Source organism: Myxocyprinus asiaticus, chromosome 20, assembly GCF_019703515.2.
Source record: "Myxocyprinus asiaticus isolate MX2 ecotype Aquarium Trade chromosome 20, UBuf_Myxa_2, whole genome shotgun sequence".
Taxonomy (NCBI): domain Eukaryota; kingdom Metazoa; phylum Chordata; class Actinopteri; order Cypriniformes; family Catostomidae; genus Myxocyprinus; species Myxocyprinus asiaticus.
In genome coordinates this window covers 15023041-15038841 of record NC_059363.1, presented here as the reverse complement: position 1 = coordinate 15038841, position 15801 = coordinate 15023041, and positions in this window count along the sequence as shown.

Genomic DNA, 15801 nt, shown 5'->3' with positions numbered 1-15801 from the left:
TACCTAAGCTGCATTTTTACCTAAGCCATTTCTACTATGAATTAATTTTCGGCAAAAACTCCACAATGAGCCACCCCAGATCTCACTTCTCGTTAAAGGTTTCCACAAATCTCTACCTACCAGAACCGATACCAGGCTTCCCCTACCATTGATTTGCTAATCTAATGCATAAATACTTCTCCAAACACCACAAAAACACTAGACGCAATGTTCATCCTCACCTTCTTTGGCTTCCTTTGCTGTTCAGAACTCACTACCACAGCTAAATTCGACCCAAGAATCCATCCCACCATTTCGGACCTCCATATCAGATACTTTATCAAACAAAGCGAAACAGATCTGACCAAAAAGGGCATTCAATTTTCATTTTCAGTCTGCCAACTCCCATCCAGCCCTTTCAGTCATTAGCACACTATCTCCATTACAGATGGTCCCTAACCAGAATCCCTTTTGATCCATTTTTCATAGACGACAAAAACCAAGCAGTTTCCCGAGTCTGGTTCCAAAAACACCTCAAATACGTCCTGCTCAATTCCGGCATCTCAGATAAACTATACTCAAGCCATTCCTTTCACATCAGTGCCACAACCACAGCAGCCCACAAAGGCCTGCCCGAGCACCAAATACGATTACTGGGTCGCTGGTCATCTGACGCATATCTCAGCTACATCCGTACCAATCGTATCCATATCAGGAAAGCACAACAAGCCCTAATTAACTAATCACAATGTTCACAATCAGGGTCAGGGGGACACTTGCTTCATCCTCATCTGTTCAATAGGCCAGCCCCACCGTTGAGACGCTGCAGGGGCCATCCTGGCCAGTCCAGGAGCCCCCCTGTCTAAAATTGCTGGACGGGCACACCCCAAACACGCAAGGGCTCTCCCGTTCAAACTGCAGCAGGGGGTTCTCCCGTTCAAATGCAGTGAGAGCTTACTCATGTTTATTTGTATCGTAGGCTCCCCCATTAGAAACGAAGTGAGGACTCCCCTGTTCGAATGCCGTGAGGGCCCCCATTGTCAGGAGGAGAGGCTTAGATCATTTCCTAGTGCCTAGGATTCACGCCTACACTCGGGGCGATCTGCCCGAGTAGCTTGGATTCACGCCTCCACTCGGGCGTGGCAGACTCCTCCAGCGCAATCCATCAAGGGCTCTCCCGTTCACACAGGGCTTAGCAAGCACTTAGTAGTTTCCCGTTCCTTTTTGCGGGGTATAAGGTATAAGAAGCATCATAAAATATTTAGTCTCATCTCAAATACAAAGGATCCATAGACAACAGCTCGCTGTCCCGTTTTCTAGCACCTATTGGGGGGTATTTGAGCTTGGCCGAGTCTCGAGCCTCAAGCCCCTTTCGCCCAGGACAGCGAGCCACACATGTTTACACTATCATCAATACAGGATTACATTTACTTGCGAAGTACTGAAATGGAGTTTAATTTAACAAGGTTCGGGAGGAACAAGTCATTTAATCCGATCAATCACACTGCCAGAGTAAGAGTATATAAACAGCTGCTTACCTCTATGTGGCATCGAGTCTTCTGGCATCCCTCCACCTCCCCTTCTTCTCCTATCTATCCATCAATAACTAATCTAAGTCCTAAGGTCTAAGGTATTCGAGCTCGGGTCGAGTCTCGAGACACTTTCACCCAGGACAGTGAGCCACACATGTTTACATTATCCTTAATGCAAGATTACATTTACTTGTGAACTACTGAAATGGTTTTGGTAAGGTTTAGGTTTGGGGTTTGGGTTAGGCCATAAAATTACGATAAATCGTCAGAACACTCCTTAAAAACCCTGCTGTTTCTATTTCTTCCATAGTACACAACAGTAGAAGTCGTACACTTTCTATGAGCCAACTTGTATTATTTTGCCATCTAGTACTGACTTGTCATGAGATCGGATTGGATGGGTCATGCAGGAACTTCTGGGAATGCCAAACTATTGTTTTTCTCCATAATTTTAACAATAGTTTACTAAGTAAATGAACTGTCTTGTTAAACATAATATAATTTTTCACTGTCAACAATGAGAAACATTCTTACCTTTTATTTCTGAAAATTAAATTTTTGTACAATATTTTACCATAAAATGTATATGAAGTAACCAATTAACTTTTTTTTTTTTTTTACTGTAGCATGTACTGTATTCATTCTTTTTCTATTTTTTTTTTTTTTAGACTGTGTACTGTGTTTTGCCTTTGTAGGGCAGTACACTCTTAGAAGAAAAGGCTTTTATATAGAACCCAAAGGGTTCTATCACGTGCTTAATTCTGGCACCCCCTAAAAATCCATTCTATCAAAAGATCCCTAAATGGTTCTTTGAGCCATCCCACTTGGTATAGACAACTGAACTCTAATTTTCTTTTCTTTTTTTTACTGTCTCTGTGACATTTGACAAGTTAGAGAACACTCAACAGAGCTGCTCTGTCTTTCTCTCTCTCTCTCTTACAGAGGTGTCTTGAGGCCTAATATTCTTCAAACACTGTATCCCTGACAGAAGACATAACAGCCAAGGGCGACTGTCCAATGTGTTTAAAACAGTGCATTTGAGAAGGTCCACAATACAGCTGTCAATCTTTCCTTCTTTCTATCTCTCCCTATAGCCAGTGTTCCTCTTCTTTTATTTCTTTAATTTCACAAGCGAATTGCAGCCCTCATTGTATAGATGCTTTTTTAAATACCCAGCCTGTTCTTAAACACGTAGGTCATAAATCTTTTTTCTGTGATCTCATCGAACTGTGTGAAGTCATACATACAGTCCCTGCCCTTTATTCTAAGCAGTGTGATGTGATCTCATGGGTCTTGGATGTCACTTCTCCATCGGTCATTAAGAATTTTTCTCACGCCACCCCTTAGTTCTCAGAGAGGCTGAGAAGTTCCACTTGTCCTCCTTCATACATTAATAGACATAATAAGAACATGCTGCCCTTGATGTATGTACTTTGCTCCCTTTTTGGCATGAAATTAAACACCTTTCACATGTACCTCCTGGTTGCTGATCATTTGTTATTAAGTATCTGAGAAGGATGAGATGCCCGTCTCGGGACTCGAGTCTGGAGCCAGTGCTGAAGCGGCCTCATATGCTGGGGGAAAACGCATATTTGCGAATGCCAGGGGACCAGCTGTGTGCCAGCGCATCTATGCCGAGGAAGGCCTTGGTCAGGGCGTACCAGAGCAGGCAGTGGGGAGGATTCTTGGGAGGCGAACAGGTGCACCTGTGCCTGACCGAATCGACTCCAAATCAGCTGGACCACCTGAAGGTGGAGTCTCCACTCTCCCTTGAGGGTAACCTGTTGTGACGGCGCGTCCGCCGAAGTGTTGAGGTTGCCCGGGGTGTGAGTGGCTTGCAGCGACTTGGTGCTGCTGACTCCGTTGGAGGAGACGGCGGGCGAGTTATGACATACAGCGGGAGCGCAGACCGCCTTGGCGGTTGACATATGCTACCGCTGCCGTGCTGTCTGTCCGAACTAGCACGTGCTTGCCCTGGATCAACGGCCGGAACCTCCGCAGGGCGAGCAGAATTGCCAGTAACTCAAGGCAGTTGATGTGCCAATGCAGCCGCGGACCTGTCCAGAGGCCGGCGGCTGTGTGCCCATTGCCAACAGCGTCCCAGCCCATTTTGGAGGCGTCTGTCGTGGCCACGACGCGCCTGGAGACCAGTTCTAGGGGAACACCTGCTCGTAGAAACGAGAGGTCGGTCCAAGGGCTGAAAAGACGGTGACAGACCGACGTAATGGCCACGTGGTGTGTCCCGTGGCGCCATGCCCGTCTCGGGACTCGAGTCTGGAGCCAGTGCTGAAGTGGCCTCATATGCATCAACCCGAGCGGGGTGGCCACTGCCGAGGATGCCATATGCCCCAGGAGCCTCTGAAAAAGTTTCAGTGGAACCGCTGTTTTCTGTTTGAACGCCTTCAAACAGGCCAGCACCGACTGGGCGCGCTCGTTCATAAGGTGCGCTGTCAAGGAGACTGAGTCCAACTCCAAACTGAGAAAAGAGATGAACCAGGAGGAGCTTGCTCTTTTCCCAGTTGACCCGAAGCCCTAGTCGGCTGAGGTGTGAGAGCACCAGGTCCCTGTGTGCGCATAACACGTCTCGAGAGTGAGCTAAGATTAGCCAGTCGTCGAGATAGTTGAGAATGCGAATGCCCACCTCCCTTAACGGGGCAAGGGCAGCCTCTGCGATCTTCGTAAAGACGCGAGGAGACAGGGACAGGCCGAAAGGGAGGACTTTGTACTGATACGCCTGACCCTCGAACGCGAACCGCAGGAAGGGTCTGTGTCGAGGAAGGATCGAGACGTGAAAGTACGCATCCTTCGGGTCTACCGCCGCGAACCAATCTTGATGCCGGACGCTCGCTAGAATGCGTCTTTGCGTCAGCATCTTGAACGGGAGTCTGTGTAAAGCCCGGTTCAGTACTCGCAGGTCCAAGATTGGCCGCAACAATGAAGTAGGGGCTGTAAAACCCTTTCTTCATCTCGGCTGGAGGGACAGGTTCTATCGCGTCCTTCCATTGGAGGGTAGCGATCTCCGCGCAAGGTAGCAGCACTTCTGTCTCTCACCAAGGTGAAGTGGACACCGCTGGACCTGGGCGGATGCCCGGCGAAGTGAATCGCGCAGCCGAGTCGGACGGTCCGGACCAGCCCTCGTGACGGACTGGAAAGCGCAAGCCATGCGTCCAAGTTCCGCGCAAAGGGGACCAAAGGGACAACGTCATCGGATGTACCGGCAGGTGGGGCCTCGTGGCGGGGCGGAGCTCGAGGTGCCACACCACATCATGGCCGTGCTGAGTCCGAGGACATCGAAGCACTTACCTGGCTCCTTGTGACCACCCCCGGAACAGCCTGGGACGGGGGAGGAAGAGGCCTGTCCTCGTGACCCGTGGAGACTGTCACATCAGGGGCGGATTTGTGCCACAGCTGGGCGCTCAGGGCGGGAGACCGCCGCTGGAGCGCCAACCTGCCAAATGGAGTGGTGGACGGTGGTCGTGATGCCAGCCGTACACACTGGATATGTGACCCAGGGAACAAGGAAACCACTCTTGCTGAGCTCTTGAGTACTGCAGCCACTTGGGCATGCAGTGCAATTAAATGCAAAAGGTAACAAAAAGATGAAGATCTGCTTACCAGCTCCAGAGCAGCGGGTTTCGTTGTCCCTGGGTCGCCCATCTCAAGGGCGCTTTGAAGCCTTTCACGAGTTCTGGGCGGCCGCGAGACGGGTGGCGTCTGCTTCCTGCGGTGGGCTCCACGCCAGGCCAGGCCGAAGGGGCGGGCTGCGGTGGAGTCGGTGCAGTCACCGCAGGGGGACACCCTCAGCGATGAGTAGATGGGGTGCGGGATCTTGAGCCACACCGGGGCAGGATAAGCCGGCTAGCATCCATCTACTGCTCTACTGCTCTACCATCGAGAACTGCTGGGCAAAGTCCTCGACGGTGTCACCGAATAGGCCCGCCTGGGAAATGGGGGCAGCAAGGAATCATGTCCTGTCGGCCTCACCCATCTCGACCAGGTTGAGCCAAAGGTGGCACTCTTGGACCACTAGTGTGGCCATCGTCCGCCCGAGAGACCGCGCCGTGACCTCTGTCGCTCGCCGAGCGCAGTTCCTGCATCAATCCCGGGGCGGAACTACCCTCGTGCAGTTCCTTTAGCGCCTTGGCGGACTTGCAGGAGAGCCATGGCGTGCAGGACGGAGGCGGCTTGTCCAGCGGCACCGTAGGCCTTGGCCGTCAGAGACGACGTAAACCTACAGGCCTTGGACGGGGGCTTTGGGCACCCGCGCCAGGTGGCGGCGCTCTGCGGGCATAGGTGCACCGCGAGCGCCTTTATCCACCGGGGGATTGCCGAATAACCCTTGGCCGCCCCACCATCGAGGATAGTGAGAGCGGGGAAGCTGAAAAGATCAGGACCGGGCAGTAAAAAGTGCGCTCAAGAGCTCATCACTTTCGCGGGCTCCGAATAAGAGGTCGAACTCGCCGTGAGACGAGCCGGCGGACTCACCTGGAAGCCCGATCGGAGCAGACGAGCGTGCTGGGGAATGGGAGGTCCGCGGGGGTATACCCGGCGGAGGCGGTCCCATTGGGGTCCCCAAATCGCCCCCAGTGCTAGCCGCGCTGGCCTCAAACCCGTGGGTAAAAGGACCGAGGCGGGAGCCTCTGGGGTGGCTCGCTTTCTTACGAAGGCGAGCCGCGACCGCAACGTTGCCATGGACATATTCTCGCAATGAGAACGTGACCATCCACGAATGCTGTCTCCGCGTGAGCAGTGCCCAAACACGAAAGACAGTGATCGTGACCGTTAGAAGGCGAGAGATAACGAGCACAACCAGGAATAACACACAATCGGAAAAGCATCTTTAAAAAGACGCGTCTTTAAAAAGACGTTCCGTGTGTGCGCTCTTTTAGAGAAATATATACTCTTTTAGAGGGGAAAAATGCTCTTTCAGAAAATATACTCTCTAGTTTTTCTGCCGAAGCGCCCAGGGGCATTTTCTGCAGTGCACCAGTGCAGAGGAGGGAGAAGCCGCTGAAATGCGCCGTCAGATCCAGCAGGTGAATGAACAGTAGTATTCAGCTCAATGAGCATGACCGTTCGGCTCCGAAGAGAAAATCTGAATGAGTGGTTGCATACCAGCTCCTTTTATACCCGTATGTTCAGGGGAGTGGCATGCAAATACCACTCGCCAATTTTCATTGGCCTTTTATCAAAGACCATAGGTGTCTCGGGCTCCCAAGAGTGACCCCTAGTGTCACTACATCGACACCAACGTCGAGTGAGTGACAGATAGGGAACACCATTCCTCAGAATTTTCTGACTGAGGGACAAGAAGAACTCTGAGTCTTGTAGTGCGGCCAGCGTTCGCAATCTCTTATTCCCTTCGTCTCAAGGAACCGAGGTTACGTACATAACCGAGACGTTCCCTTATGACTCAGTACACTTGACATTGCATGCTAACACAAATGGGGAACAGAATCCCATCACGTGACATAACCTTCCAGAGAGGAAACATGATGCCGCAGTCCCGCGGGACAGCGACCGACATGAGTATGCCGCAAGTGAGAGACCCTCATGTTGGGCCAGGAGGGAGGAGCACTCAGAATGAATATATGAACTATAGTCATATAGTATAAATTAACACCTTCACAAACCCAGTTGGGAAGGGAGTTTATTTATAATGAAAGTACTTTATGGTAAATAACAACGGCCTGATGTAGGTGGTTGTGTAAAATGATGGGGAGTCTGTACTTAAGGGGAGGGGCATAAGTATATGTTTGTCAAACAAAATAGCAAGTGTTCTAAACAGAGAAGACTTGTAAAGACAGAGATGTTGCTTTTAGGACCAAAGTTAGGTCCCAAGTCGGGACTGTAGCTGGCCGAGGTGGATTTAATCGTCTTGCTCCTCTAAGGAATTTTATGATTAAATCATGCTTGCCTATAGTGGCGCTGGCTTCATGTGTGTGATACGCAGATATAGTCGCCACATAAACTTTGAGCATTGACGGAGTGTGTCCTGCGTCTAATCGATCTTGAAGAAATTTGAGAATTTGATGTATAGGGCAGTTTACTGGGTCTTTGCCATGTGAAAGTCACCAATCAGTCAACACATTCCATTTTAGCATGTAGAGGCATTTCGTGGATGGTGCTCTTGCTTGTAAAACGGTGTTCATGACTGAATGCATCAGTTCTGACGCGTTTAGCGTGCTCCGTTCAGGGGCCACACATGCAGGTTCCACAGCTTGGGCTTGGGATGCCAGATTGTGCCTTGTGCCTGAGAGAGAAGATCCCTCCTCAGCGGTATTTCCCATCATTTCCGGAAACCATGGCTGATTTGGCCATTCCGGCGCAATTAACAGAACTGTTTCCATGTCCACTCTGACTTTGCTGATGACAGAATGAATGAACCGCACCAGGGGAAGCGCATACTTGCGTTTCGCCGGCCATATGTGGGCCAGCTTGTCATAGCAACATATATACGCCTCTACTGTTGCGTTGTCTAACGAATCAGAATGTGGTGATTCACAATATCGTAATGAAAAGCTCTCAAAGCTAGAAAGACATTCAGTAGCTCTAGGCGGTTGACATGTCATGGCTGTTTCGCACCTGTTTCCAGGTGTCGAAAGTCGGGCATCCATTACACACTGTGCCCTAACCTGTGATGGATGCATTTGCGGTCAGCACTATCTTTCTGAAAACTTGACCCAGCATAACACCTTGTTGGTAGAAGGTTGGCGCTGTCCATGGTGCTAGAGCAGCCAGACAGTGGCGAGTTACCGCAATGCACTGGAAAATGAAATGACTTCAGTGGTAATGCTTTTTCAGTTTGAACTGAAACAGACACCACGCACATGGTCTGTACATACTCGTTCATGAGGTGCACATGCATGAACTCCTAAAAAGGAGATTTACTGGCTGGGGAAAAGTATGCTTTTTTCAGTTGACATTAGACCAGATTTTCCATATGGCAAAGCAGCAAGTCTCTGTGTTCACTTAGTAGTGCCTCTGATTGGCTAGTAATAACCTGTCACTGAGGTAATTCAAAACACACACACCATTTAAATTGATAGGCAGTTTCCTCGAAAATGAGTCTAAAAAGCCGCTTGTAATGCGATGCAATTGGTACATGAAGTACGCGTCCTTCAGATCTATTGATGCAAATCAGTCCTGAGGACAGATGTGCGATAAGATCCGTTTCTGAGTTAACATTTTGAATGGGCGCGTCGCGAGCGTGCAATTCAAGCGTCTCAGAACTAGAATGGACCGAATCCCGCCAACCTTCTCCAGTACGAGGAATTAACTGTAAATCCCACTGTGTGTTGCAGTCTGTGCACGCAACACCGGCATATTGTGTGGTCAGACCACAGATTGTGCTTGATTGTTGTAAACACCAGCTCTGACACGTCCATGAGGGCTTGCCACGCATACGTGCAGCGGGACAGCAGGCTTATTAATTCATATAAAACAACTTCTATCGCGTTCTTTGTGAGAAGATTGTGTATTTCGGCTCATAACACTGGTGCATCTTTGGACAGAACCATGGAAGACAGAACACAGACAGAATGGGGCGGCCGATGTGTAAATTGGATCATATAACCATGTTCAATCGTTTTTTAGCACCCAGTCGGAATGCCAGTAAGAGCTCTCCATGCGTCCGCGTAATGGGACAGAGGGCAATTTGGTGATATAATGCACCACTCACCACTGGGAAGCAGTTGCGCATAATGTGAGGCTTTGAAATGGGAAAGCCCTTTATTGAAAAGTGTGAGTGTCTCGTGCATGTGCAATGAGCACTGTAATTTTTTTCAATCTTTGTCATTCATTAAAGATATAATATAAGATATAATGCACCGTTGTTTCCTGTCATCGCAGGGCTTGCGCTGAGGTGGCTGCCTTCGTTTGGGCCACGGCCTGCGTGGCTTTACCAGCGGCTCTGCGGCGCCATTTGGCATTTTGACATGTGGCTTGCAGCGCTAAGTCCGGTGCGGAGCTCTTTGAACGTCTCTGGATCGTAGCCTTGCTCATCCATTTGTTTGAGGAGCTTAGCTTGGAAAACTTGAAGCAACGTCATCGTGTGGAGTGCTGAACCGGTTTGGCCTGCCGCTGTGTATGCTCTTCCAGCCAGTGCGGACGTTAGTTGACACGGCTTAGACACGTGGACGAGCTGAATAGGGCGCGCGCCAGGATTTTGACAGTCCGTTATTAACTTTACGAGACACGGTCGCTTGACAGCGTCTGGACAGCAGGAACCATTTATCAAGGCGAGATTGTGTAGGTTCCTCTGGAGGACACCACTTGATATCAAGCTCTTCGACCACCCTTGAAAGGACGCAAAGCATCTCCTTGTCAGTGGCGTGTACACGCGAGGGCGAGGAGCAGTAGCATCATCCACTAACCACTCGTCTGATGCAGCGAGGCACATGACATCGTCATCATCCCCAGCGTCAGAACCGCCAAACGAGATGAGGCCATGCACATTGAGGTTGAGGGGCTCGCGGGACATGTGCCGGCATGAGGTCCACCTCAAATTCATCCTGCTCGACCTCGCGGCCCCACCGTGCCTCCTCGTGTGACCCCTCGGGTATCACAAAAGAGGCGGGTGGGAGGGCGCGTGAGGCTGAATCGTCTCTAAGAACGAGGGCGATTCGTAAGCGCAGCTTATTGAGACTCATGCCCTGGCAGTGAGGGCAGTCTGTCTCCATGAGTGCTGATTCTGCAAAGGTGCAGCCCAGACAGAGAATGCAGCTCTCATACTGATCTGACTGCGGGATGTGCCTCTCGCACAAGGAACACTTACAGAACGACATCTTTAAAAGATGCGAACACGTAAGCGATATAATTTACAATATACAATTGCTTTATAAGGATACACAACACCTGCCAAAGTGGAATCAGGATCAGAATCAAGATGCTGAAGTGACCCGTTCACCAGCGAAGCATCAAGCGACGAGGCGGAGTGATGTTCACCGGAACACTGCAGGGGAGCGGAGAGTCTTCTCGTTGCTGTGAAGATTCCGTCCACTGATTCATGTTGTTGACGGCGAAGCAGTAGAAGGATTCTAGATGAGAGATGAATCGCTGTCTTGAAGGAAGAAAATTCTGAGGAATGGTGTATGTGCACCTGCTTTTATAGCGGACAGCTTCGCGCCTAAAAGGGCGGGCTCAAACACCATGGCCAATATTAGAATATTGGCGTTATCGTAGAGAGGTTTCAACTAGGCCGTGTGGAAGGACAACTCCCCATTGCGTTAGTACGCAATGTCAAGTGTACTGAGTCATAAGGGAACTCACTCGTTCTCTCTCCTCGTATGCCCTCAGCGTGTGCTCTGAACTTTTGAATGCTTTTTTGCTTTTCCAACCCTATTCCGACAAGTCTCCTATGTCAGGATTGGCTATTAGAAGCTGCTTACAAGCGTTCTGCGATTGGACAGTTGAGGTAGCTACAGCAACTATGAACATCTCAGTGTAAATGTAGCAGAAGAGACAACAGGCACAATGCTCCAAGTTCAGTACACACTTTATATACTGTATGCAGTTATCATTACAAAAGATATTTATTCCATGGATTATAGACATACCAAGAATACTGTAAGTCTTAACATGGCCAAGCTAGTAGCTATGTAAGTGTAACTTGGTAACCAAATACTAACCAAGAGAACCATACTAAGAGAGCTAGCCAGATTGTTAGCTAGCTAGTAAGTCTATTGTCAGTGTACAGACTAAAACAATTTTTTATATAAAGGTTAAATAAAAACAGTTAGGTCAACAAAAGGGCTGCTTTCATGTGGTCATAGTGTGTTACACATTTCCTTTCTTGAAAACAAACTATCCCCTTCTCTTCCTCTTGTTTTTATTAGCAGTATGATCTGTGGTCTAGCCAGCCAATCAAAATTTACCACCTCATCTCTGATTGGCTGAAATTCTTATACATTATAATGCTGTGACCTTGTTTAGCAAACAAGGAATCAAAGCTATGAGCACACACAGTGTGGGTAGGAGGAGAGAGCGAGTGAGATCTTGCACACGCAAAAAACAGTGGAGTTATGTAAATGTCAGAATTCTGTGCAAATTCACATTCAAATAAACTTTTTTGTTTGCTCAAAGTGAATTTATCTTTGCAAGAAGATACATTGCTTTACAAAATGCGCATGCAAAATGAATTTTTTTGTGCGTTCAAAATATCATATTGCGCACGCAGAAAATTTTTGTGTGCTCAAAATATATTGTGCGGTCAAAATATAATTTTGTGCGCGCAGAATTGTGGCACACATATAACTCCATAAATTTGGGTCTGTTCTTCACAGAAAGCAGTCTGAAGATTTGGATTATAGCTTACAAATGTATGGATTAATTTTATTATTGTTTTATGGTGGTTTTTTTTTTTGTTTTTTTTTTGTGGATTTTGTTTTTGGCATATTCTGAAAACTCATTTTGTGTCCCATGGCAAACAAAAATAAAATTAAATGCTTAATTAATGATTAAACGATTACAGAGTTTTTATTCATTTTAACATTTTAAAGTTTAGTCTTAGTTAAAGTGATATAATCCTTTAGAACGTTGTTTAGGGAAGCAGAAATCACACAGAACTGAATGAAACCATTAAAATGTCATAATGTATTGTCAACTGCATTAAATAAATGTGATGGCATTTAACTAATCTCATTGATTATAAATTAAATGTAATTAACTGATTAATTCTATGAATTATTCAATATTAATCAATTCAAACAGAAAATGTCAACATTTGTAAGTTTCTATAGGTGTTAATATGTAAAATGATGATGTTTAGATGCTGTCAATACGTCAATATTGTACGTTTCAGTGTCTATGCAAACGTACGAGAATGTATGTTTGCTAGAGCCAAACTTTACATAAGAATACATATAAATTCTAATGAGATCACATTGCAGCGATGCACACACACACACACACACACACACATGCACAAACACAAACAAACAGCCAGGTTTTGCTGCTTGTTGATCTGTAATAGTGGTGGATTGAATCTACAGTTTAGCAAAGAGAAATAATTACCTAGCTAATCAGAGTAATTAAAGGTAATGGTTGGTTATTCACATTTCGCAATATGGCCCATAGCACTTCTGTTTAATGAATGTTTTTAGCAGAAAGTCGATAATGTATCTGTGCTCCCACCAGAAATGGCAGCAATTATTTTGCTCATTGAAGAAACCTGTTTTAGCAGACATGGAGAAACATACATCTGAATGCTGAATAAAAAACTAGTTTGTTCTTAAAAAAAAGGTTAGTGTAATTTTAAAAACACAAGTATATATTATCTTGATAACTGTTTTAAATGAATCATCTAAAGTTCAGTTATAGGGCAGAGAGATCAGGGAAGAAGCACAAATGACAGAGAGAGAGAGAGAGAAAAAAAGCTGCATTAGGAAAGACAGAACCGAATATGAATGAGTGAAAATGTAATTCTCTAAACATCACCTCCATCTTTTGCAGCATGGATATATTTCTACAGAAATATGTTTTTCAATAAAACAATACCTCCCCCTTTCCATTTTTTTTCTTTTCTAATTCCTAATGACACTATTTATCTCTTTAATTTCAAGCTCCTGTTATTACCTGAACTGACTATCATTAGTTAGTAAGAGGGGAGGCGGTGTGTAAAAGTGTAAGGCTGTTCTGCGTCTCCTGATTTTTTGATCTTGCTTTTGAAGTCTGACAGTGAAGCTACAATTTACAGGATGGCTGGTGCATTTCCCAAGTCAGGATACGATGAGGAGTTTGCATGAAGGGTCCTTTTAAAGCAAAAGCACCAAAAGACACTCAGAGTTGGACACATTCAGAATGCACAGCATTTGTGTTTCAAATAGCAGCTATCCACCATTAATACTGAATACAGAACTGTTTCAACAGATCTTTTGATTCTTTTTAGGTTTATATGAAGCAACTTTTGTGGTTGAAGAAATGTTATTTGTCCAGATAATGCCTTTTTTCTTCATTTCTAAAAGTAGTCTGTATTTAATCATATTATTTGAGGCATAACAGAGGTTTATGGTAAAGCCCACACTAAGGGTCATAGCAAAACTAATGCATCACACTCATCACACTTAGAATTTTTTTTTTTTTTTTAAGATTACACTTTTATATCCAGTAAATATTTAAACAGTAAAACAAATATGAAACACAAAACTATTTCCTGAAATAACAAAAATGGATAAGGTAACAAACAAAATTTTATAAATGACAGTTCATTTAAAATGACAGCATATAAACACATTTGACAACTTACCCCCGATATATATATGTAACAAAGCTGGCATTTGTAAAAACAGCATTGTCCCCAAAACACAGTTAAATGTTTGGATTAAAATCTTCATAATGCATGTATGCATCTGTAGATTTATTCTGTTCATATGTTTACCCAAGACACAACAAAATATGATGATAATGAAATTTTAGATTGCAGGCTAGAATTCACAAAAAGTATCCTAATTTATGAGTTTTGAAATAGCTTAAAACCAACATCTCAAACCATTGCTAGCAAAACAAGCATTAATGCAATATGACTTTTGACCCTATTGTAATTACTGAGATACAGTCCTTAAAGGATAGTTCACACAAAAAATGAAAACCTGTCATCATTTACTTACCCTCATGTTGTTACAACCCCAAATTACTTTCTTCAGTGTAACACAAAATGAAATGCAAGGCAGAATACTACCTCAGTCTCCATTCACTTTCATTGCATCCTTGTCCCTAATTATGACAGAAATTGAGTTTCATTTTTAGGGTGAACGATACTTTTAAGTTAATGCATTCAACAAGATGGAGAAAGCATAATTTTTCATCCTTCTTGCTCTTTTTTCTCTAGTTTTTATATATAGTCATTGGCAGAATATATATATATTTATATTTTTTAGCACACTGCAGGGTGATGTAAATGAACGCGTGTGAATTGACCCTTCGCTAAGCCCCGCCCCCGTAAAACACGCTGTTGCTAGGTAATTTGTAATAGTGACAAGAGTTACACAGAGAAGTTACCTGCAGTGTTTTTCATTCTTAAAATAAATAAATAAATAAAAATCTTTGAATAAATCTACAGAAGAGCATGTTATAGATTAAACTGTGTCCTTCATTGCTAAATGAGCATAAAACATCCGCAATGACACCTTCATTTGCTCCAAGGTAAATTAAAGCTATTAACTGAATGTTTATTAATTGATGTATTGATTCAAGTCATAGTAAAAGCGATAGTAAATAAACAGTTCACAGCATCAGAATGACAAACAGTTCTGTTTACCTACGCTAATTTTATTAGATGTGTAATAGCTATTAAATTACATTTTTTTCTTTTCAAGTTGCTGTAATAATCGTTTGCCTTGATTCTGATTCACTGTCTCCACAGTTTTTAATCAAATCACTGTGTAAATTAACCATTTCTTTTACAAAAAACTTAAATAGGCATTACAATGTCACTCTTAATACCAAAGCACTGCAGAGCTAGTGAGAGGAGCAACCGAAACCGGGGGGGCGGAGCTTAACAAAGGGTCAATTTGGGTGTTTATCTGGACCCTGCACCTCCTTTAATGGCTGTGATGTGCTGTGACCCAAATAATTGATGGTGGTAAAAGGGCGGGAATTACAATATTAAAAATTACTTTTACATGGCTCCCTGGAATACTCAATTCTGATTGGTCAATGGCACAATCTAACGGTCTGATATTTCTGAGTAACAACCGCACATCAACATATCAGATCACTCATCTTGGTATTGCCAGCTATCTTTACTACTTCTCTGATCACTCTGCGATCTCTACAAGTAAGCTAATAAAATAATTTCAGTGCAAGTCAATGTTTCATGTACATTTATTTATTTGACAAGTCTTGTCCCAGGCAGCAAAATACACTCGGGCCAGTTCTGTTTAGAATCTCACCTGCAGGAGCCTATTCCTTTGGCCAGCTTCTGTTTCCTGTACACTGGCCAGATGCCTGTTAACTCGCTCATCGATTCCGGCCAGAGTTAAGACGGAATCGGCAGAAGCTATAAGTGACAGCACACCAGAGCTAGCCCGAGTTATGTAACTACTGTATGTACGGTTAATAAATGTTACCTTTTAAAATTGATATTCAGCCTAAAAGTTATCTTGCATTTTAATTATTGTTTATAATACATAAATAATACATTTTTAAATCTCATTATAATAAATGTACAAGAACTCACTTGAATGCATGAAGAACATTTATTGACAACATTTTACAAACATATAAGTGTGTTTACATGTGCATGAAAAAATAAAAAAATGTTACAAACAGCAATTAGGTCCATATACACATG